Here is a 26,596-nt window from a genome sequence, read left to right as displayed (position 1 = left end):
AATATTATATTTCTCTTTCTCTGTCTGACTTACTTCACTTAGCGTGCTAATCTCTAGGTCCTTCCACGCTGCTGCAAATGGCATTACTTAATTCTTTTTTGGCTGAGTACTATCCCATTGTATATATGTACTGCCTCCTCTATCCATTCCTCTGTTGGGCATTTAGGTTGCGTCCATGTCTTGACTATTGTGCATAGTGCTACTATGTACATTGAGGTGCATGTATGCAAAAAAAATGGTTTCTTAATAACAAATATCCAGTTTTCACATTCCATTGACTGTCTATTATGCCACTGCTTCCCCATATGAATCAGGAACTAAATATGTTCTATTTAATATTATTGTTCTTTTAAACTGTGAGATACCTCTTCTATTAGTTTTCAGCTGCTATATAACAAATTGAGCTTTGCTGGTAGCTCAGCTGGTAAAGAATCCACCTGCAATGCAGGAGACCTGGGTTCGATCCCTGGGTTGGGAAGATCCCCTGGAGGAGGGCATGGCAACCCATTTCAGTATTCTTGCCTTGAGAATCCCATGGACAGAGGAGCCTGGTGGGCTACAAACAGTACCTGGGATCACAAAGAGTTGGACATGACTGAGCGACTAAACACAGCACATAACAAATTACCCTCAAAACTTAGTGGTTTAAAATAACAACTATTTATTGTCTCAAAGTTTCTGTGTCAGGAATTTTAGAGCAGCTTAGCTGAGTGATTCTGTTTCATCATCTCTCATGAAGTGGCAGTTAGGATGTCTGCCGGCTGCCCTAGTCTGTGGTCTTGATTGAGGCTGGAGAATCTGCTTTCAAGTTCACATCCTCACCTTTTGGGCCTCTCTGTAGGGCATCGTGAGTATCTTCACAACGTGGCAGCTGGCTTTCCCAAGAGTGAGTGATCTAAGAGACAGCAATGGGGAAACCACGGTACTTTCTATTAATATGTCCTAGCCTTGGAAATGACGTAACAGGACTTCTGGCATATTCTGTTAGTCATACAGACCAACCCAGAAACAATGTGGCAGAGAAATATACCAGAACATAAATTCCAAAAGGTGAAGATAATTAGGTGGTCATAGCTGCTACATCTCTCCATCTCTTCTTTTCAAAAACTATACCTTTAATAATAAATCTTATGATTATGATTTAATTATATTTTATAAATGTAATTTAATTTTAATTCTATGATTATAATTTGATTCTAATTTTTAAATGATTATAATTTAATTATAGTTTTAATATAGTTGTTCTTTCTAAAGCAACTAGGTCATTTGTCTGATAGAGTTTGTATTTTGCTTACTGCATCCCAGTGGTGTTATTTACATATACCTTTGTGGGCCCCACACCGCACTCCATACATTTCCTATAAACTTAGATATAAAAGTTTGATCAGCTTCAGGTTCCATATTTTTGGCAAGACATCCCTGTAGTTATTAGTGTGTCACTTCATAATGGAGCACATGATGGCTCGTTGGCTCTTATTATATTGGCAGCCATTGACAATCATTGCCTAGATCCATTAATTCAAAAGAGTGATATTCTATCATTTCCTCCTTTTTCATTATTTGCAATACTTCTACAAAGAGAAATGTCCCTTCATCAGCTATTTGGTTACACTGAAGTATATTTCATACAGAGAACCCAGGATGAACACTTGATTCTTTCCCTTTATTAACAAATGGTCTGTTTTCAAAATGGTTTGTTAGCTCCCTGCTGCTGCTGCTGCTGCTGCTGCTGCTAAGTCACTTCAGTCGTGTCCAACTCTGTGCAACCCCATAGGCAGCAGCCCATCAGGCTCCCTGGTCCCTGGGATTCTCCAGGCAAGAACACTGGAGTGGGTTGCCATTTCCCTCTCCAATGCATGAAAGTGAAAAGGGAAAGTGAAGTCACTCAGTCGTGTCTGACTCCTAGTGACCCCATGGACTGCAATCTACCAGGCTCCTCCATCCATGGGATTTTCCAGGCAAGAGTACTGGAGTGGGGTGCCATTGCCTTCTCTGTGTTAGCTCCCTAGCATCCTTCAAAGGTAACAAGTAAGATCTGGGAATCACCATGAATATGCTGAAGCAGACTCTCCAGGGGTGGGTCCTAGGCATGGGGATTTTTCAAAAGCTTGCTAAGTGATTCTGACTTCCTCATCTATTAACTGCTACTGGTCTCCATTCCCAGAGTCTGACTTAATGGAATGAGGTCCAGGATTCTGTTTTTGATTTTTTAATCTCCAGAAAATTTTCTTGAGTTTGGTAAACTACACTGATATTACATTGACATACTTATGATGGCTGTATGCATCTTTTAATCTACCAGAACATGGACATGTCAGGTTTGCCATCGGACAATAAACTATTGCACTGGAAGTCTGCCTAGCATAGACTGTGGAGTTAGACTGCTTGGGTCCAAATCTTGGTCTTGCCTCTTTCTACCTTTGTTACCTTGGAGAAGTCAATTGCTTCTATGTCTCAGTTTTCTCATGTATAAAATGAAAATGACAGTAGGATTCACCTCATGGTTGTTTTCAGGACTAACTGAGTTAATACTCCTCAGTTGCTTAGAATAGTCCTTGGTAAGCATTTCTTAAACACATAATAAAGCTTGTCTTTCTCTGGGAAAATTATCCCTGAATTTTTTATTGATAAAAGCTAGAGTTGGTTCTTATTAGTAATGTTATCACTATTAAATTAACTATTATTTACTGAATGCTTCATGTATGCCAGGCATGGGGGATTACATGTGTTTTCTGGTTCACTTAATCCTCATATCAGTGAAGATTCTCAATATATTTCTCATTTTATATGTAAGGAAACTGAGTCTCCAATAGTTCAGTAAGTTCCCCAATGTAATGGAGTTAATAAGTGATGGTATAGATAAAATACATGCTAAAGGGGCAGTGCATTGATTCCAAGCACAGAATCTGGAGTTTAGCTGTCTAGGTTCAAATCTTGGCATTGTTACTTTCTAGTTGTGTATCTTGGCCAAGATACTTAAGCATTACGTATTTCCGTTTCCTTATCTATAAAATGAGCATAATAGTAATAGTTGCGAAATCCCATGGACAGTTGGGCCTGGCAGGCTACATAGTCCATGGGGTCACAAAGGAGTCGGACACAACTTAGCGACTAAACAACAGCTACCTCATAGGTTATTGTTAGGATTAAATGAATTAATACTTGCAAAGTACCTAAAATGATGCCTAACACATAATAATCACTCTGTTTATACTAGCTGTTTTTTATTGCTGCATTATTCATTATTATCAGTGATTTTTATCAGTTTGGGTTTAAAGAAGCTGCAGCAGTTAAGAAGGAGAGATGCAGGTGCTTGGGAGGAAGGAAAAAGAGCTAGAATATTATTTTTTAAGAGGCAAGAAAATGAGACCTGTTTCTACCACAAAGATGGACAGGAGAGAAGATAATTGATGTCTAGGTGAAGGCAGATGGTGAAACTCTTGGAAAATAGACTCATTCAGACAACAAGTTAGAATTCAAGATTATCCTTTAGGAATGAGGGAAGGAAGGTAGAATTGGAAGGCTTTGGACACAAGGGGAATTTGGACACACGTGAGCAATAAACCAGTAGACACAGTCGAGTTTTGTTCATACTTGATCGTAGCTTGGTTCCTGGAGGCTAAGAAAATGAATGTCTTGGAAGGGGGACCCCAGGTTATTGGAGGAGTAGCTCAGCAGCCTAGTGAAGCCAGCAAGTTCAAACCTGGTAGAGTGGGGTGATTATGATGGTAAGTAGAAGTGAAGGAGCATTGAACAGAGAGTTGGGAGACTTGGGTTCATTTTTCATCTCTATGATCACCTAGTTTATATGACATTTGAATAGGTCACTTGACCTTTGGATCTCAGTTAATTCCCTCATAGAATGAGAGAGCTACATCAGTTTATCTCTAACATCCTTTCTCACTCCAAAATGTATGACCCCAAGGGACTGATTCTAGAGTCTAGCTGCAGAAGAAAGGAGTCGATTGAAATGCCACAAGTAGGAAAATGATGCAAAGGCTCAGGGAGGTTAGGATGAAGGTTCCATAAAAGTGAAGGTAGATGAGGGAAACCATGCTAGTCAGGTTCCTTGTCTATCTTTTCTGCCTTTTAAAATTTGTTTGTGAAAAAACTTTTTTTTTTTAATTTATTTTTTAAATTTTAAAATCTTTAATTCTTACATGCGTTCCCAAACATGAACCCCCCTCCCACCTCCCTCCCCATAACATCTCTCTGGATCATCCCCATGCACCAGCTCCATGAGACTAGTTTGTCATTTTCTGTAGCAGATATTCTGGATATCGTGAATGTAATAGGCTATGTTGGATGCATATGAAAGTAAATGTTGTCTATTTTAGTTTACGTGTCCAAAATGTTCATTAACACATCCGAAATAGGCCGTTTACTTCTAGGGAGTTATTTTTGTCCTTTTAAGCAGAAGATAACAAAAGAGTATTTTATGCTCTCCTTTGCCTATAATAAGATTATGCTTTGGAGTAGCTAACTAGGTTGCTTGAACATGCTGTTACAGAACTGGTTAATCCATAATTCAGCAGGTTCTTGGCTTCCAAGTTGCCTTATTGACAAGCCTGAAGAAAGTGGATGGAACTAATTAGCACTCAGCATTATAAAATAGGAAGAATTAAATAAGGAAGCTTCAATATTAAACTCAGACCCCTATGAAGATATTCCCTTTAGTTATGGGGATTTTGAAATGATGGACAGGCTAAACCAAAACTCATAATCCTATTACAGTCTCCTACATCCACCTAATAAGCTTCAAGAGCCATTGCCTTAGATCCTGGGATATTTCCATCTTCCTCTAGGCTTTTCTGTATATAGCTTATAAATTCTTTACTGTTCCTGCTAAATACTTTGTTATTTAAAATAGCATAAAAGAGAGTATATAAATATATATACATATTGATGCATTCTGACTGTAACAATACTCTTGGCCTGTAGGGAACTTCAAATTATTAATAATTTCAGAGAAAAGCTTTTTAAGAAAAAAGCTCCAGGCTTAGTTGTAATGAGGCATTTGAAAAGGAGGAGGCGGTCTGTTTGTGTGTGTAATGAAAATATTGAACCCTTTGGGATGTTATGAACCACAGTGTACTAATAAATGATCTTTCCATTTCATTGTTCCGGCAGACATCTTTGTACCCCCCGATGTATCCTTGTAAAATGCCTTTAGCTCACATTTCCTTTTAAATATTTCTATCTCCTGACATTTGCTACCGGGGGTGGTGGTTTAACAGGGTGAATCTGATAGAGAAAGGAGGACAGTACTAAGAAACAAAGTTGGTGGTTTAGAATAATGAGCCCATTTTCAGCTGAGCTGTGCAGTTCATATGAATTAATTAACCCCTTACAAGCATTTTTCTGACAATCCTAATTCTCATTCAGTTCAATGGGTTTTATAATTATCACTTAACTAAATAGCACTAAAAACTGTTTATATCCTGACATTAAGGAAGCTTTGTAGAATTCTCTCCCTATAAATCATCTGAAGTTGTTTACAATTTGCAGTTGTCTTCTTTTTCTTCTGGTTTGTGCTCTGGTTTGTGCAAAACAGGTTGCTGTTTTGCTGTTTTAAAAATTATTTTCAAGGTGCTAATTATAGAACATGCTCCAGAGTTTCGTTAGCCTTCTAAGGGTAAAGAATCTCAGTAAGGAACATTTTCACATTTTAATTGGAAGAATGTAGGCTTAAACTATTCGCTGTCATGTTAAACAAAATGAATCGAATGACTCTAAATGAGTATAGAATAATTAATTACTCATTCTTAAGACCTGTGCCATTTAGTTCCTGATGATAAGATGGTGATAAAGCACTTTTACCCTTAAAGAGAGAAATGAGAGTTTTGTGTTGATGATGCTGGAAAATAGTATGAGAACACTAGAAAAATATGTTTGAAATGGGAAGCATATGGGCCCTCCCTGAACACCTACGCCCTATATATGTCATTACTTTTACTGTTTATACTAAAAGGTAAGATAATAAGTCTTTTAGTTAATGATGTATTTTTTGATTGCAAGGAACAAGAAGCTATTTAAACTGAGTATTTATTAAAGAGATACAGAGTGGCTCAGGGCATTGAGGACGGAAAATGTTGTGCATCTAGACCTAGCTCCCTGGAAATGGAATGTCTGTGTTTTATATTCAGGACGGCTCTTAGGCCCTCCACAGTGCAAATCCATGGGCTTTTTTTTTTTTTTTTTTTGGCAGAGGGACTACTTTGCTCATCCTGTGCTTGGAGGGAGACTTCAGTTACCCCAGTCTACCTGCCCCTCCTACTCTCTGACAAAGACTCTTGAGTCCCAGTTCCACATTGCTATGTGAGGAATGTTAGTTGGCGCATTTAGCCCCCCATGTGTTTTCTGCACTAGAGCCTAGGTTGGCTGCCCTTTAGGTCAGGCTCCTCCCCAGGTTCAATCAGCTGTTCCTACTTGTCATCTAAATAATTTAATTCTCACAACAACCCCATTTATAAAGTACTATTATCATATCCCTTTTATAGAGGGGAAAACTGTCGCATGGAGAGGTTAAGATTCCCAAAGTCATATAGTTCCAGGGTCTATGCTCTGAACCCATGTACCCTACTGATGGGTGTTACGTGGTGAATTAGGAGATCTGGCTTCTAGTCCTTGAGTTGCCAGTATGTGAATGATTTGGAGGGAATCACTTTCATGTTTCTGGGCAGTTAGCCATTCCCTGAACAGTTTAAAAATTATTTTTCTAATTTTTTTTACTAAAAAGCTACAAGAGGGAATGTGTGTGCACTAAGTTGCTTCAGTCGTGTACAACTCTTTGCGGCCCCACGAACTGTGGCTCACTAGGTTCCTCTGCCCATGGGATTCTGCAGTCAAGAATACTGGAGTGGGTTGCCACTCCGGGGATCTTCCTGACCCAGGGATCACACCTGTGTCTCTTATGTCTTCAGCACTGGCAGGTGGGTTCTTTATGGCTAGTACCAATAGCAGCTCAATAACACATTGTTTCCAGGCTTCTTTAGTTATAAGGAAGAAAAGTCTACTCAAGTTAACTTGAGTGAAGGGGGATTTATCCAAGGATATAATAGGTGACCTTTCAGATATCCAAAGACAGGAGAAAACAGTCTCTGTCCTTCCATGGTCTCATTTATCTCTGTCTCCTGTTTTTCCTCACTGATTTCTTTGTTTAAACATGACTGCCACAGCTGTGATACAGTGTGACCCTTTCTTGAATTGCCTATCTTTATATGACATCGGTTCCTTTGAGTGCAAATTCTTGTGACAGAATCTAACTTGACCAGACTAACCTATGGATTTATTCCCCTTGGGCCAGGTGCCCAACCTGTGTACAGTCAACCAGGGAGGGATAAGAACACATGGTCCATGGTATGACTGCCTCTTACAGTAACTATTTGGAAGAGAGAAGTCTTCAAGAAATATAGGAGGGCCAGCAAATGGTCTGATATTTGCTATACCCATCATCCTAGCACTAATGCCATTTGCAAACATACTGTGTGTCTCTCCATAAATCATTGTTTTGACTACATAGATAGTATTTTACCATTTAATAAACACTTTACTGGGTACTTTACTAGGAGAATAATAAATGTTGGACTTCCATTACTTTATCTATAAAATAAATGATCCTGTTTCATTTAGGATTCTGCCACTCACATGCACACACACACACACACATTTATATTTATGCATTTATTTATCTTAATGAATATATTGCTTTTATTACCAAACCAACAAGAATTGACTTATCCCAGTAAACATTCTTCATGATTTGAGCTAAAGAAGAAATTCAGTATCATTTCTTTAGAGTTACATCTAGCTTTTAACCAAACATTAGTATTACCCAGCTTAATTGCCCAGCTTATTTATTCTATTTGACTGTGTAATACTCGTGTTTTCTAAAACTCAGACCTACTACAGAAGATCAAAGATTTGCTGTCATTGAGAGTATTCAAAAGAATGTGAGGCAGACTCTAAATATATCCCAGAGAGGCACTTCACAAATGTTTCACACAACCATTACTTGATTCTATAATTCCCAAAGCAACTACGTTAATGAGGATAGATCTCATTTACCAACACATGGTGGTTATTTAAAAAATCATTCATGTGACTTAGAGTATCAAAATTATAAGATATACAAAATACAAATGCCCAATTCAATCTGTAGTTAGCCAGTTAAGTATGAGACTTAACAATAATTTGATTTGACTCTTTACTGAAATGTTAAAAAAAGAAAGAATTCTCTCTCCTGTTTACTTCAACATACTTTTTCTTATGCACACATTAGAGAAAAAAGGAAGTATAGGTTGAAATGCTTCGTACACATAGGAAACTAAGTAGGTGAATTTAGAGCTTTGAGAAGAAGAAAAAGAACATCTTGCCACAGATTTCCTCATGAACTGGGCGATTTAGTTAATTCTTGTGTGTTGTTTTGCCATAGTTATGCACAATTAGTGCTTCAAATACGGGCAAAAGCTCCAAAGTGAGTAATTGAAATTCAGCAAAATAGATTTGCCTAGTTTCATGTTGGTGTCGGTGCTGTGTGCTTAGTTGCTCAGTCATGTTTGACTCTTTGTGACCCCATGGACTGTGACCCCCCCCCCCAGGCTCTTCTGTCCATGAGATTCTCCAGGCAAGAATACTGCAGTGGGTTGCCATACCCTCTTCCAGGGGATCTTGGTGTTTAGACACTGTCTTTTCATGATAACTGTGTAACTTAAGTGTGTGTGTGTATGTATAGGTATGTTTTTATATATTTCTACTGACAAGTTCAAAATCATTGGGTTAAATATGCTGTATGTAAAAAGTGATTTGAGAAAAATGTTGTATATGTTTTTTCTTTTTCTATAGATTAAAATGTCTTTATTTCACTTTTTTAAAATGAGTCTATAAAGATTAGTCATTCTAATTTCTAAGAGAAATGAAAGACAATTTTAAAGTTAAAATTAGAGTTCTATCTAATCAGTATACTCTTATGAACACACCTTTTATCTGAGATTTAGAGCAATCAATTCATTTAAGAATAACTGATAGGCAAAGTTCAACGTAAAAGTGGTTTCCAAAGTTTGAAATGTTAGTCACAGCTTCCATACTCCAGAATCCCATCATCCTCATTTAATTCCAAGGTAAATCACTTGTTATTTCTAGAAAACTGCTAATAGTTAGACTAATTCATTTTTGTTGTTGTTACACAAAGATTTGAAACCAATGCACCGTTTTCCCTCTGTCTAGTAGACTAGTGTACTGCCTTGCACACCTGTGGCATTATACTTTAAGAACTAAGATATGCAGTTAGAAAAATCCTTCTAAACATGACCCAGGGACTCCGCTTGTCTAGGACATAGTTCTGGTGTTAGTCATAGTCCAAACTCATTCCTGTCCTGGCCTTAGGTCTCATCTTCCCAATTATACATTTATAAGCTGGTTCTAAAGCCTAAGGAAGAGACAGAAAAATAAGATAACTAGAAGATAAATAGTGGATATTTTTAAACTTTAAAATATCTTTCAAATATATTTCACAGTCTTCAGGGGAATAAGCAGATAATTTGAATATATCCTTGTATCTGTCTGGTATTTTCACATAGCATAATGCACCCCTTTGGAAAATTCTAGCAGAGACCATGTATTTTCTATGGAGATACACAATTAGGTGCTTCATCTAAACCTGGAACAATGTGATTTGAGCTGATTTGCAGAGGGACTGGAAAAGCTGAAAAATCAGTTTGACAGCATTCCTGCTGGGATTGTCCTGTTTGTGGTGGTATTTGGAGGCCATGCCACTGTAGTCAGATCTCTGGGGCTTGGGAGATGATGCCTACAGTAAAACTTGAGTTCACTGCTTATCAGGGAATGTGTGAAGGCTCCCAGGCGGAAGGTTCATTAGGTCAGTCTGTAAGAGCTGTCAGTCAGACCAAGCTGACAGGAGAATACATTAAAAAAAAAAAAAAAAAAGAAGCAAAAACTTCCTGCTTAGGATTTTTCCTCTTTGTATCCCTACTGCCATCACATTGTCCACACCAAGGAGTAGACTTTTACTTTTTAGGCCATTATAATGTCAACCTCTGGCCACGGTCTCTCATGAGCATGGTTGCTGCTGTCCTCTTTGTAATCATCACCTAGAATGAATAGAGTAGAATGGTTCTCAAAGTATAGAACACTGTAAGGAGATAGGAGCTTACGTCATATCTATTAGTAGTTTATCACAGTGACAGGAATGGCAAAGGCACTCAGGTGTTGGTTGGTCTTAACTGAACACCCAGAACAAAAACTACTATGTTAATCTAGCATGTACATGGTCTTTGCCACCCCATTCCCTATTCTTTTTGATCTGGCAAAATTTAGCAAAATTATTTTTGCGTTTCTTCTATATTGTCAAGGTGTATTGTTTTCTATTTACCTATTTCGATCTTATTTAAGTTTGGTATATCTAGTGCTTAAGGATGAATAGAACACTTCAAAGGACTTTTTAAAAATGAATTATTACTTGAAAAGAAAACCAAGAATATGCAGTTTATTAGGTTTTATGTGCACATTTTATTTAACAGTAACACACTAGCTAATATTTATTAGCCATTTCAATGATTTGGAGATTTGATCACTATCAACACAAAGGTAATCTGTTGTGTATACCTGTTGTAACTTGAACAGACTGATGGGTGACACAGTTGACCTCATCAAATATGCAAGAAACCCCAGTAGGATTAGCCAAATACACAGTTCAACTAAGAAAATGACCAGTGTATGAGGGCATGCAGGCTCTAATTAATAGCATCATCAATATAATGGGAATATATAATAAAATGCAAATTTATAGTTTTTGTTTAATTCTTGTTTTAAGATTGGAGTTATATTTATAAATTTATGTTTTAATTCTAATATTCAGAATTAATTACTTCTTCCCAAAACAATGCCCTTCTCAGAGTGGAGATTTAGGAAATCTATTCCATTAAACATAAGTTGATTTTATTTCCAGGTGGCATCCATTAGGACAAACATCATGAAAAGGCCATTGACCAAAATGTTGAGTCCCTGGCTGACACCTGGAAGAAAAATAAACTTATGTTTAATGGAGTAGACTGGCTAAATCCCTGTTTTGAGAATAGTGCACAGTCATGAATATGTATTCATTGCTGAATTCAATAGATTCTAATAGTGAAGGACATCTGTATCATAGAAAATAGCATCTATTCATTAACTTACTACTCTCCAAGGAAAGAAGCCAGAACACAGCTTAGGATGGAATACTGACAATAACCAGTTCCTTCCTTTATTGTGTAACACATTCATCATGAACTGCATAACAACCAATGAAATAAAAATGTGATTTGTATCTAATCTATATCTAATTTTTATCCTGAGCCAATGTTATTAATGTATTGTTCATCATTTTGTCTTATTCAGTGTTGTTCAGTGTTCAGTATAACACTTATCTTTTTTTTTTTTTTTTTGCACATTACAAATAATTTTTTGTTTATTTCTTTTCTGCAATGGTAAGTCATCCTTGCACAACAAGGGCTAATTCCAGATAGGCTACACAAATGGCCTAAGAGCTGTTTTAAACAAGATGGAGTGATTGTAGTGCATCACTTTTCAAGATAATCAAATGGCAAAGTAAACCATGCATTCTACCCAGTCCCCTTTGCTTCCTGTCAAGACACTGTATTAGTAAGCATCTCACTACACTATATCCTCACAACATTCTGAAATGTTAGGTTTTAGTTTCTCAAGTTTATAGAAGCAATGGAAGATTAGAAAAGTTAAGTAGCTTGGCCAAGGTTACAGCTAGTGGACAAGTGAATCAGAATTTGAACGTCAGTTTGTCTAATTCCAGACCACACACTCTACTATTTTCTTGCAATGTTACCTTTCACTTGGGGGCTCATGCCAAAGATTTATGAGATTGTTGAGATTTTCTTTGGTCATACTCTTAGGAACACTTGTAGCAGAATTTTTAGTTCTGGCCTCAAATAATACTAGTAACACCACTACGTTTTTAAAGAATTAAGTGATTAATATGTGGAAATAGTCCTTGGAATACTTTTAAGAGTTTTCAAATCATACAGTTGAAAATTCGTGATGTGCTCTAGGCATTATTGATCCTGAACCATCTTATGCAGGTAGATATAAATCCTTTTCTCAAAGTACTCTGGTGAAAAAGACTTCAGGCTTTTCCACAGCAATTACCTCACTGCTGAAAAGACTTCTGTTGTTAGGTTCAATGACAGAATGTCCAGTTCCAGTGAATTAAGCAAGTAAAATAATCATTCCTTTGAAAATTGTTATCTGAAAAGGGTCCCTGGAAATTATTCATGGGAACTTTCTTTGATTTTGCCATTTCTCTTTGTTGTTCAGTCACTCAGTCATGCCCAACTCTTTGCGACCCCATCAACTGCAGCATAACAGGCTTCTACGTCCTTCACTGTCTCCTGAAGTTTGCTCACACTCATACATTCAGTCAGTGATGCCATCCAACCATCTCATCCTCTGTCATCCTCTTCCCCTCAGGCCCTCAATCCTTCCCAACATCAGGGTCTTTTCCGGTGAGCCAGCTCTTTGCATCAGGCAGCAAAAGTATTGAAGCTTCAGGTTCAGCATCAGTCCTTCCAATGAATGTTCAGGGTTGATTTCAATTAAGATTGACTGATTTGACTTGTAAAAGAATGAAACTAGAACACTTTCTAACACCATACACAAAAATAAACTCCAAATGGATTAAAGATCTAAACGTAAGACCAGAAACTATGAAACTCCTGAGGAGAACATCGGCAAAACACTCTCAAATGTAAATCACAGCAAGATCCTCTATGACCCACCTCCCAGAATATTGAAAATAAAAGCAAAAATGAACAAATGGGACCTAATTAAAATGAAAAGCTTCAGCACAACAAAGGAAACTATAAGCAAGGTGAAAAGACAGCCTTCAGAATGGGAGAAAATAATAGCAAATGAAACAACTGACAAACAACTAATCACAAAAATATACAAGCAACTCCTGCAGCTCAATACCAGAAAAATAAACGACCCATCAAAAATGGGCCAAAGAACTATACAGATATTTCTCCAAAGAAGACATACAGATGGCTAACAAACACATGAAAAGAAGCTCAACATCACTCATTATCAGAGAAATGCAAATCAACACCACAATGAGGTACCATTTCACGCCAGTCAGAACGGCTGCAATCCAAAAGTCTACAAGCAATAAATGCTGGAGAGGGTGTGGAGAAAAGGGAACCCTCTTACACTGTTGGTGGGAATGCAAACTAGTACAGCCACTATGGAGAACAGCATGGAGATTCCTTAAAAAACTGGAAATAGAGCTGTCTTATGACCCAGCAATCCCACTGCTGGGCATACACACAGAGGAACCCAGAATTGAAAGAGACACGTGTACCCCAGTGTTCATTGCAGCACTGTTTATAATAGCCAGGACATGGAAGCAACCTAGATGCCCATCAGCAGACAAATGGATAAGAAAGCTGTGGTACATATACACAATGGAGTATTATTCAGCCATTAAAAAGAATACATTTGAGTCAGTTCTAATGAGGTGGATGAAACTGGAGCCTATTATACAGAGCGAAGTAAGCCAGAAAGAAAAACACCAATACAATATACTAACACATATATATGGAATTTAGAAAGATGGTAATGATAACCCTGTATGCGAGACAGCAAAAGAGACACAGATGTATAGAACAGTCTTCTGGACTGTGGGAGAGGGAGAGAGTGGGATGAATTGGGAGAATGGCATTGAAACATGCATAATATCATATATGAAATGAATCGCCAGTCCAGGTTCGATGCAGGATACAGGATGCTTGGGGCTGGTGCACTGGGATGACCCAGAGGGATGGTACGGGGAGGGAGGTGGGAGGGGGGTTCAGGATGGGGAACACGTGTACACCCGTGATGGATTCATGTTGATGTATGGCAAAACCAATACAAAATTGTAAAATAATTAGCCTCCAATTAAAATAAGTAAATTTATATTAAAAAATAAATAAAATTTTTTAAAAAAGAAGATTGACTGATTTGATCTCCTTGCAGTCCAAGGGATTCTCAAGAGTATTCTCCAGTGCCACAGTTTGAAAGCATCAGTTCTTTGGAGCTCAGCCTTCTTTATAGTCCAACTCTCACACCCATACATGACTGTTATAAAAACCATAGCTTTACTATATGGACCTCTATTGGCAAAGTGATGTCTCTGCTTTTTAATACACTGTTTAGGTTTGTCATAGCTTTTCTTCCAAGGAGCAAGCATCTTTAATTTGGTGGCTACAGTCATTATCTGCAGTGATTTTGGAGCCCAAGAAAATAAAATCTGTTACTGTTTTCACTTTTTCCCCTTCTATTTGCCATGAGGTGATGAGACCAGATTCCATGATCTTAGTTTTTTGAATGCTAACTTTTAAGCCAGCTTTTTCACTTTCATCTTTCACCATCAAGAGGATCTTTAATTCCTCTTCTCTTTCTGCCATTAGAGTGGTATCATCTGCATATTTGAGGTTGTTGATATTTCTCCCGGCAGTCTTCATTCTAGCTTGTGAGTCATCCAGCCGAGCATTTCTCATGATGTACTCGCATATAAGTTAATTAAGCAGGGTGGCAATATACAGCCTTGATGTATTCTTTTCCCAGTTTGGAAACAGTCCATTGTTCCATGTCCAGTTCTTTTGCTTCTTGTCCTGCATACAGATTTCTCAAGAGACAGATAAGCTGGTGTGGTATTCCCATCTCTTTAAGAATTTTCCACAGTCTGTTGTGATCCACACAGTCAAAGCTTTAGCATAGTCAATAAAGCAGAAATAGATGTGTTTTTTGGAATTCCCTTGCTTTTTCTATGATTCACTGGATGTTAATAACTTGATCTCTGGTTCCTCTGCCTTTTTAAAATCCAACTTGTACATGTGAAAGTTTTTGGTTTATATGTTGTTGAAGCCTAGCTTGAAGGATTTTTAGCATTACCTTGCTAGCATGTGAAATGAGCTCAATTGTATGGTAGTTTGAAGATTCTCTGGCATTGCCCTTCTTTGAGGTTGGAATGAAAAGTAACCTTTTCCAGTCTTGTGGCTACTTCTGAGTTTTCCAAATTTGCTGGCATATTGAGTTCAGCACTTTAGCAGCAGCATCTTTTAGGATTTGAAATAGCTCACCTGGAATTCCATCACCTCCACTAGCTTTGTTCATAGTAATGATTCCTAAGGCCCACTTGACTTCACACTCCAGGATGTCTGGCTCTAGGTGAGTAATCAAAACATAATGGTTATCCAGATCATTAACACCTTTTTGTATAGTTCTTCTTTGTATTCTTGCCACCTCCTCTTAATATCCTCTGCTTCTGTTAGGTCCTTACCATTTCTGTCCTGTATTGTGCCCATCTTTGCATGAAATATTTCCCTTGATATCTCATTTTCTTGAAGAAATCTCTAGTTTCCCATTCTATTGTTTTCCTTTATTTCTTTGCATTGTTCACTTAAGATGGCTTTCTTATCTCTCCTTGCTATTCTCTGGAACTCTGCATTCAGTTGGGTATATCTTTCCCTTTCTCCATTGCCTTTCACTTCTCTTCCTTTCTCAGCTATTTGTAAGGCTGCCTCAGATAGCCATTTTGCCTTTTTGCATTTCTTTTTCTGGGGGATGGTTTTGGTCACTGCCTCCTGTACAATGTTCTGAACCTTTGTCCATAGTTCTTCAGACACTTTATCAGACCTAATCTCTTGAATCTATTTCTCGCTTCCACTGTATAATCATAAGGGATTTGATTTAGGTCATACCTGAATGACCTAGTGGTTTTCCCAACTTTCTTCAATTTAAGCCTGAATTTTGCAAGATGGAGCTGATGATCTGAGCCACAGTCAGCTCCAGGTCTTGTTTTTGCTGACTGTATAGAGCTTCTCCATCTTTGGCTGCAAAAAATATAACCAATATGATTTAGATATTGACCATCTGGTGATGTCCACATGTAGAGTTGTCTCTTGTGTTGTTGGAAGAGGTTGTTTGCTATGACCAGTGCGTTCTCTTGGAAAAACTGTTATCCTTTGCCCTGCTTCGTTTTGTACTCTAAGGCCAAACTTGCCTGTTACTCCAGGTATCTCTTGACTTCCTATTTTTGCGTTTCAATCCCCTATGATGAAAACGACATCTCTTTTTGGTGTTATTTCTAGAAGGTCTTGCAGGTCTTCATAGAGCCGTTCAACATCAGCTTCTTCAGCATTAGTGATTGGGTGTAGACTTGCATTACTGTGATGATGAATGAATGGTTTGCCTTGAAATGAGCCGAGATCGACCAGTCACTTTTGAGATTGTACCCAAGTACTACAGTACTTTGGCCACCTCATGCGAAGAGTTGACTCATTGGAAAAGACTCTGATGCTGGGAGGGATTGGGGGCAGGAGGAGAAGGGGACGACCGAGGATGAGATGGCTGGATCGCATCACGGACTCGATGGACATGAGTCTGAGTGAACTCTGGGAGTTGGTGATGGACAGGGAGGCCTGGCGTGCTGCGATTCATGGGGTCACAAAGAGTCGGACACAACTGAGCAGCTGAACTGACTGACTGCATTTCAGACTCTTTTGTTTCCATTTCTCTAGGAAAGAAAGCTTAGTGTGAACATTTAACTGACTAGGCTTTGGTGGGTCACAAAGAAATTTTTATTTTGCATTTGGATTCCATTTATGGTTTAAATCACAGAGCTCTACCTTAAATGTAAATGAATGGATTGAGAATTGACATAAGTTTTAAGTTTGTCAGAGTTATTTTCAGATAGCATTCCTCTTCAGCTCATGTGTTCCATCCCATATCCTATTCTGTATTGTAACTTCTTATTGGTCCATTTAAAGAGACTGTGAACAATTCAGGGCAAGAATTGTGTCTTCCAGGCGGCACACTGGTAAAGACTCTGCCTAGAATGCAGGAGACGTGGGTTTGACCCTGCGTCAGGAAGATCCCCTGGAGAAAGAAATGGTAACCCTCTCCAGTATTCATGCCTGGAAAATCCCATGGAAAGAGGAGCCTGATCGGCTACAGTCCATGGGGTGACAAACAATCGGGCACGGTTGAGCAACTGAGCACACATACCTCACAGTAGCTCTAGTATTTAGCATAGTGCTCGACGCACAAGTGATCAATAATTATCCACTGGGTGAATTTCTCCAACTGATACTGCTTAAATAAGACTTTCTCTTACTTTTCCACAAATGCATCCTGCTGGTTCATGTTTCTCTCTTGGTTTCTATTATTTTTCTCCCTTTGAATTTTCTTTCCCTCTTTTCTTTTTTAAAATTAATTAATTTTTTTAATTGGAAGCTAATTACTTTACAGTATTGTAGTGGTTTTTGCCATACATCAACATGAATCAGCCACAGGCACACATCTTTCCCTCTTTTCTCCATTTAATCCAACGAGTTCTTCCTGGTACAATTAGTTAATACATGAGTCCTGTTCTGATTGTTCTAGCTACCGCAGTTGTCTACCTCACGCCTCTGTTCATTTAACTCCCAAGGACTGTCCCACATGTTTCAGCCCTTTATTGTATTATTGGCCAGTCTTTAATATTTTTATCTTTGTTTCTCTAACCATTATGAAAAGTGGGCATGTTTTACACTGTTTTCTCCCCCTTTGTTGTTGTAGTCACCAAGTCATGTCTGATGCTTTTGTGACCCCGTGGACTGTAGCCCACCAGGCTTCTCTCTCCATGGGATTCTCCAGGCAAGAATACTGGGGTGGGTTGCCATTCCCTTCTCCAGGGGATCTTCCCCACCCAGGGATCGAACCTGGGTCTCCTGCATTGGCAAGTGGGTTCTTTACCATTGAGCCACCTGGGAAGTCTTGGATCAGGTGTGCATGTGCTAGAAGGAGTGTCAGTGACTATTTATTTGTTAAATAATCCAATATGTTATGACTATTCCATTAGAAAGCAAGATACTCTGAAAGGACTGGTAATTATGTTATCTTACCTTCAATTAACAAAAAAAGCATAAATAAAAGTCACCTTTAGAGCACAGATCAGTCTTGTCTTTCACTTGCTGAAGTACAATTTTTATTTTCTCCATCTTTGGTAAACTGACATGGTGCCCTGAGCAGTTGGAAACATTCTCAACACATGTAAAACCTCTTCCTGTGGAGATTCTTAAGAACAGGGTAGATGTTTATAGTCCTGGAATAAACTAGATGCCCTCTAGTATTGTGCAGCCCAGTGACTCCTAGAAATTCCACTATATGGAAACCTTGCTTTATTACAAATGAGAAATTTGATTTGTGAAATGAAGTCTCATGCCCAACAACTCCCTGATTCTCCTTGCCAGAACCCCACCCCTCCACTTTGAGTTTAATCTAGTTCTTTTAATTAAATACGAAATCATTAAAGTTCACAGAGTATAAACCCAGCAGATTTGATTTAATGATAAAAATCTGTGGTTTGTCATCTTTTCAAAGCATAATCCTGGCTTCAATCTTATCTGACAGGTAGTCAGCCTATCAGGTCTGAGGATGAAAACTAGAGTATCTTATCTTTTCAGGGACCTGACTTGATATTTACCTTTGGAGACATAATTTACAACTGTGCTCTAGAAAATGAGCAGGGTTAAAGAAGGAGAAAAGACCCCCTTATGCTTTGGCACAATTAATTCGTTTAGTATGCAATCATGAGTGACTAGACGTACGATGTGCATAGATATATTTCAAATAGGGGAGGGGGAATCCTCCAAACATAGCCTATTTGATTAATGTAAATTATTCTTTACTCACTGAATATGTAAAGTATGTAAATTTAGTCCTGCTGTCAAAAGGTAGCTCTGTGTCATTAGCTTCTATAGCAGACAAGGCCTACTGCATATCCTGTACTGCATTTTCAGAGAGGTATGCTAATGACAGCTTGAGCAATTGCCTTAATGAGCCAGAAAGATGTTCTTTTTTATTCGTGTTTAGCTACTTAGAGTCATCTGAAATAGAGATCAACTATAGATACTAAAGAGTGAAAAAAGGCATGGGTTATCTTATTAATGTGTTTCTCCAAGCATGTTAAGAATGAACCATCAAGCAGTTATTTTCCAAGAAAATGGATTATTGTCAGAGCTATATAGATAGATGATATGCATTCTTGAAATGAAAGTTTTAGATTCTAATTACTGTGCTATAGGAGTAAATACAAGTTGTCAAGCTGTATCTCTCAGTAATTTAGGGAAAATGTGTAGGACTTCCTGAATTGATCACGAAATAGCATTAGTATTTCAAAGTGAACAACATGACCCATTTAAAACAATAAAGCATTGTACATGAGTCATCAGGAAGACACTAGAAATCCACCTACATGCGCCATATTACATGTAAAATTGAGTTCAGTTTCAGCTTTACTTTGTGTTGTTAGAACCCAGTATACGAATACTTAAGGGAATTTCCTGTCGTGTAAGTCTTTCATTCTATGTGAAATGTCCATATTTTCTCATTGATTTCAGTTTATTTGGAGATGAGTCACAACACATTAACATAAAGATTGAGAAAGTCATGTTCAGATTTTGGTTTAAGTCATGAACTGTATACCCAGAATTTACTATGGTGTTTGGTTTGGTTAAAATGTAGCTGTACTTACCACACAGAGTCAAGAGGAGTATTGGTTTAACACATTAGTATTGTGAATGTATAAGTTTGCACATCAGCCTCTCTCCTGAGCCAAAGATTTGCATAAACTGGCAAAATTCAGCTTGGGCTTGTGATAGAAATGAAATAGCTAGGGTGTAAGCACTCTAAGCTAGAGTTCCTCTCTGTCACCATTGTGTACAGCCTATGCCTGCATCTTGCCTAATCTTAATTAAATTATATGTCTCTTGGGTCTGAGGATTAAAATTTTGAAATTCTACCAGTATTTAAGAGCTTAAAAAGTGTTTTTGTACAGAACTTGTACTGTGAGATATGACTTCAAAAAAACCTGGGCTATAGAATTAATTTATTTTAATTAAATGAGTAGTATTATACATATACTCTTCAGATATATATATATATATATCCTCTTCAGATTAAATAATCCATTGTGTTAGAAAGAAAAAGTTAATGCAAGCGAGTCATCTCTATAGTGTTCAGAAGGTAAATTAAATAATTACAAATTACATTTCAACTTCAACTATCATGTGAGATTATATTTTCCTGTGAATGTCTTATTGAAGTCTCACAATGATTTCTGTGTGTGTGTTTGACCACTGAAGTAAAGTGTAGGGACTATTATAGAGTTTAGATTTAATGCCTAGTTAATGGACACTTTTCCAATTACAGATCTTCATAAAATTTCTAATGAAAAAAAATACTATAAACTCCTTATCTCAGCTACATAAAAAATGACCAAAAACTCAGCTCTCCAGGCATAAGTCAGTGATAAGCGAAAGAGTGACTCTTCTAGTTAGTTGCCTATTTGTGGAATTTTCCAAAATTATCATGTGTCATAACTTTCTTATAAGGAGAAATCATTCCATGAGAATTCATCTTTTGTTTTATCATGATTGTGTAACTAGCTCCAAAGAATCTTGACATGTATACACTTACAGCATTCTATTTGTAATGCTTGTTGCTTGTACAGTCAGAAATTCTATTCCACAGTTGTACATTTCATGGAGATGGTAATTATCAAGTTTTATTATTATTCAAAATCCCAAAGAAAATGTGACATCCTACTATGTCTCTGAATCTCTAATTATGTAAATTCATTTTGTGAATCGATACCATATTATTTGGTTTCTCTGTAGCTCTGTTTTCAAGCTGATGATGCTAAAATTTGTGTTAATTCACATCTACATGTATAGGTGTACTTGAAATCACCTAATTTGAAATTTCAATTCATAGAGGTAGCTCTAAGAAATGTGTAAAGGATATTTTGAATGAAATATTGAATAAATTAGTGGAAACATAGTTAATTTTTCAATACATCCCCAAATAGTAAACTTGGAATGTGGTGCTTTTCTACTTTAATTTTTATCCTATACATTTTATGGGTAAGAAGCAAGCTTGTCCCTATACTAGGCAAGTCAGATGAAATGCCAGTTTCATTAATTCAGAGAAAGTAGGCTCATTTGATGATTTAATGCTGGTTAAGAAACAAGCTAAGGGAATTCTTGCCTCTTTCCTACATTAAAAAAATTTTTTTTCCCCAGTTTATTTTTTGGTTTCTTAAATCTTCAGTTAGGTTGTGTAAAAATGTCATGGAACCTCAATGTTCTTTAACTGTAGTGATTATTTTTTTTTAATTCCATTCCTGGTAGTCACTTTTCAAATATCAAACTTTTTCTGTAAAAGGAGAAAGGAAAGAAGAGCTTTGACTGATGGTGACTTGAAGTATTTGAGCAGTTGGTTGTATCTGAAGTAGGCAATGCACCTTGTTTTTCCCGTTCAAAATCAGTAATACTGCTTTTTACAGGAAAGAGTGAACCACATCCTATAGTTCTCTTATCTGTGGTAGATCTATAATTCCTCAGTTGTTCCTCTCAGCCTCCACCCTCCTTGGGGGCTGTTTCTTCCCAATCACTTTGTAGTCATCAGGGAATTACACCAGGCAGAACATCAGTCATGAAAGCATGTCTTACCTTTCTACTGGAAAGTCGTTGCTTCCACAGACAACTGAAACTTGGCCTACACCTGTGCCCCCAGGAAAAGAAAGGTCAGGGAGTCACTTTTCTTTCTGGGAGGCTTCAGAGATGGGGCTAAGGAGAGAAGGGAGAGCCTTGATATCTGCTTCAGAATTGTGCCCGACTGCTAAACTTTGATCAGTTCTCTCAGTGGCACGTCATCAACATTCAGTGTATACCTCATACATGAAACCCAAATACTAGCCGTTGTGAGGTTTCTTTAAAATTGTGCCCTTCATTTGTTTCTTTTGCATGTTCTATTTCCCCAACTAAATCTGTGAGCCCTGGGCAGGTTAGTTAACCTCTCTGGGCCTTGAAGGCCTCATCTATCAAATGAGTGGTTTACAATAGATGATCTTTATGACCCCTTACATTGCGAACATTCTATGTAGTGAAACCTCAAGACTGTAAACTATATATATTTTTTAATCATTTTTTATCTCCCCGTAGGGCCTAATGTAATTTTGAGTTCACTACCTAAGCTCCTGCCATATGAAGTAGAGAATAGATTTGAAAGACACCTCTAATAAGTACTAAACTAGTTTAGAAATTACACATTCCATTTTATCTGAAAGTCAGGTTATTTATTAGGTGTAGATGTCATATGAACTTGCATGTTTCAAAAGAAAAAAATTGTGGTGACTGAATCATCGGGACAGAATGGTGTAATCTCATTTAGAGGACTAATACTTCAATAATTGGCTCTGAAAGGGTTATGAATTGAATTGCACCCCCAAAAAAGGATACAATGATGTATCTACCTGACCCCCTCAGTACCTGTAAACATGATCTTATTTGAAAATAGGGTCTTTGTAGATGTAATAAAGTTGAGATACGGTTGTACTGAGTTAGTGTGAGCCCCAAATCCAATGACTATTGTCCTTACAAGAAGGCCACATGGAGACACAGGGACACTGAGATCCCCAGGGAGAATGCCATGTGATGATGGAAGAAGAGAGTGGAGGGATGCAGTTACAAGCTAAGGGATGGCATCTAGCAGAGCTAAGAGAGAGCTCTCAAATATATTCTCCCTCAGAGCCCCCAGAAAGAACCAACCTAGCCAGTGCCTTATTTCATACTTCTACCCTCCAGAGCCAGGAGAGAAAACACATCTGTTTTGTTAAGCCACTCAGTTGGTGGCAATTCATTGCAACAGCCCTAGGAAACTAACACAGAAGGTTTGGATGCTAGTCTAAGAAGAGTCCCCAAGAGATATGGGTCCAGACTGGACTAGTCATAGATGGCAACCACTGTAGGGCATCCACCCTTAGCCTAGGATGCCATTATAAATCTAGATAAAAACTGAATATTAAGATCTTTGGGGGAGTGACTCAGAACTACATCAAAGATCAATAACTATCCTATCTTCTAAAAACTCTAATCAGCATGAACTAGAATCCTATTTGTTATGGCTATTACTGGTCCCTTGAAAGCCACTTTTCACCCAGGATTTCATACCCACAAGCCTACGGGTAAGAAGCAGAAAGACTATGCTTAGAGTTCTCATCTATTTATTGATATACCATTTTTCTTCTTTATGCAGGTTTTCTTAGTCCATTTTTAGTTAACCATTTATACAGTTAGATACTAAAGATCTTTGAGCTCAAAAATAATTTTTCAAAGAACGAACAATGAATAAATCAATTTTAAGCTATTTACTTGGCCATTTGGAGTAACCTTTCCTACTCACTACCTATGAAAACCTCATCCGTGATTCCAGGCTGTATAGCTCAGATCTCATCTGAAGGCATGATCCACCACATTGTTTTGAATTTATGCTTTCTATGTAATTCCCTTGGCACTTAGCAAATAGTATCCTTTGTTATAGTTTTTTTTTTAATATCTGTGTGGCACTTAGCAAATAGTATCCTTTGTTATAGTTTTTTTTTTTTTTAATATCTGTGTGACTTATCTTCTCAATTAGATTGTTTCTAGAGGATATGAATTATAATTCATACTCTTGTATCCCTATCCTACACCTGCAGTGCACGAAGAGCAGTTGTGTGCGTGTTATAAAATAGGTTGTGATAAGTATTTTTCAATTATAGTGGACTAATTATGACAGAATCAACAACTTGATTCTGCAGTTAACTTACTGTAAGCATAGCCTTACACAACTCGTCATTGTTTGACTAAATCAAGACAATCTGTCTTCTAAGACTCTGGCACAGAATTTCTGGTTAAACAGTAGTTGGCACAATTAATTCTCTTGCCTGTTATTTTCAAGTTATGTTATTGCTTTGAACTCATTTTTAAAAGCAATATTTATAATATAATCATTGGCCAATGAAAAGAATTGCTTCTAGTTTCAGAAAAGAAACTAAAGCCCTGCAGTCTACTAGAAATTATAGACCTCCTCACCAAAGTGATGGATTTATGATCACATAGAGCATTAGGAAAGCTAGTTATAGTTTGCTTCAACCAGTTTCTCTCTTTATGGCATCCTCAAACTTTTTCAACAGCTAGGATATAATAACATTTTAAAAATTAAAGTATTTCCCATAACCAGGAACTTGATATGAAATGAGCAACGTTAAGCACAAAACAATTGAAGCTTCAAACAGTGGAGCCAGCAAGAATTTTAAACAACCCAAATGAATAAGGATGCAACATTGTCATGTTTCTTCAGATGCAGTAATAATCAGGCTCAGAGGTTAGCAGGAAGAGATTTTATAGCAACAATGGCTCCCACTACCATTTTTCTCTTATGACTTGGACTCACAAAGGTGAAGCTTTTATTTGAAGATTTGACACAATGCAGCTACAGACAGCAGGGGTTAGAATTTGGCCAAAATGCTGGACACTCCCAAACATCTATGAGGGAGGGAAAGATGGAGAAGAGAGAGACTGACTGGGAGAAACTGAGAGAGATGGAAAAGGAGGAGGGGAGGGGACAGGGCGAGAAAAAGAAGATTTGCATTACCAATGACAAATCAGAGCTGAAAGTTTGCCTGGCCTGCTGTCATTCATTGCCATTCATATTTAGAAAGCAGACTGTTGTGATAATTGATTTGATGGTCCAGCTTGAGTGGAAGCACTTCTGGGCATAACAGGCCTCAGAGATGCCAAAAAAGAAGAAAAGGTGGGAATGAAATAATGCACTACTTTCTCCTCAGAGGCATGTGGCCCAGTTTTAAGAAGAGAAAAACATGCTCTGGGGTGGGGAGACTAGAATGGGGCAGAAACCTAAAGAACTTAGTAATAAATACAAAAAGTGACCATATAGCTCCAGTCAGATAAAAATAGGCATTCAAACTGAGACAGTGAGAGGACATGTTTTACTGACAGGTGAATAATAGGGGGGCATGGTGGAAATAATCTGATTTTTAACAGACTCTGTCCTTGGGAGTACCTTTTTTTGCTGTTCTTTTGTATAGGGACAAAAGTGATTCCTTTTGTAAAAAGCCTTTTAATTTTTTAAGCTTTTCATACTAGATTCATAGTTCAGAAGGAGAAAACGAAAACAATAATTGAGACTGAAAAGCTATATATATATATATGCTTGGATTATCTAAATGTCATTCAATTTATTTCCATGAAGCAAAAGGTAATAATGAAGCTTGTCCTTAGATTTGTGTGTGGAGGGTGGTATGCAGCCACTCTTTCCTGCTGATATGAATAAGTTAGGAGACTAAAGTGCCAGTTGAAGGGGGGACTAGAAAGAGAGCGAGAGATTTTTTTTTAAGTACTGAATTCACTGCCTGACCTCTTAATCACAACTGCCAATTGGATTGTGTGCCCTGTCATCAATTTAAGGACCTAAACAAAACCGGATAAGAAACACGGCTGTCAAAACAGAAATTTTAATCAGAACCTGTTTGTCTTTTGAGAGAAGTGTAGTTATTTATGTTCAAAAGTAGCTCACTCTGGTACTGTGTTCCCATTTCGCTCTTTTCTGCCCTCCCTCCCTTCTACCTTTCTTTTTCCTTTCCCTCTTCTTCTCAGATTTCCCTATTATCAATACCTGCCTTTATTCAAACCTGCAGAGAAAACTTGTCATCTGGCCTCTGAATCAGACTAACCCTGTTTCATACATATGCATCTATTATGGAAATATCAATACAATCATTTCACATCACAATTTCTGTTCTCCTGGTAAGTTTCTCAATTACAGTGAGACAGTGAGCATTATGAGTTTTAGAAAAGGGAAAGCAATCTCAAATGTATGACTTGTTTTAAAAAGACTCATATGAAATTAATACAGAGAAAGCTATGTCAATAATAATGGGTGGTGGAATTTCTCAAAGTATGTTAAAAAAAAAAAAAGGCAGTGGCATGAGAGTAACCTGGGGAGCTTGTTAAAATTTAGACTCTCAGACCCTACCCCAGATATACTGAATCTCAGTGTATGGTGCCCAGGAATCACATCTTAACAAGTGCCCCAGATCATTTTTTGTATACTATTGAAGTTTAAACACAAGAGACATGATGATTAAAGAGCAGTGTTTAATCAGATAAACTGGATTCGAATCCATTTTTCACCATTGTGTGAACCTTCATAAGTTCCCTGGGCTCTCTAAAACCCAGTTTTCTCACCCTATTTGTTTACCTAATAGGATTGTTCTGAGGATCAAATATGATTACTATAAAACACTTAACATGGTAGCTGGTGATTATAAAACCAATATATAGTCCATATTATTTATATTGTTTATCTTTTATCATTTAGATTCTTTTCCTATGAGTTTGTCATTTTGCTTCCATTTAAGGTTAATATTAGGTTCTACTTCAATATTATATTGACCTCTACAGTATCTTTTTTTCTACCATATTAAACTATATATTGTCTTTGAAATTAAAGATAATAATTAATGAAAAGGAGAGCAAGAAACTTAAAGGATGGCAAAGCAGGAAGAAAGGTGAAATGAGAAGGAAATAAAAATCAAAAGAGAGCAGGAAAAGGCAGGGAGGGGAATACAGCTTTACTGGTGATCTGCTCTGTGTCAGCTATTGTAACAGATGATAGAACACATGTAACTCCTTTTCTTTCC

This window comes from Capra hircus (assembly GCF_001704415.2).
Source record: "Capra hircus breed San Clemente chromosome X unlocalized genomic scaffold, ASM170441v1, whole genome shotgun sequence".
Lineage (NCBI taxonomy): Eukaryota > Metazoa > Chordata > Mammalia > Artiodactyla > Bovidae > Capra > Capra hircus.
This window is presented reverse-complemented; position numbering follows the sequence as displayed.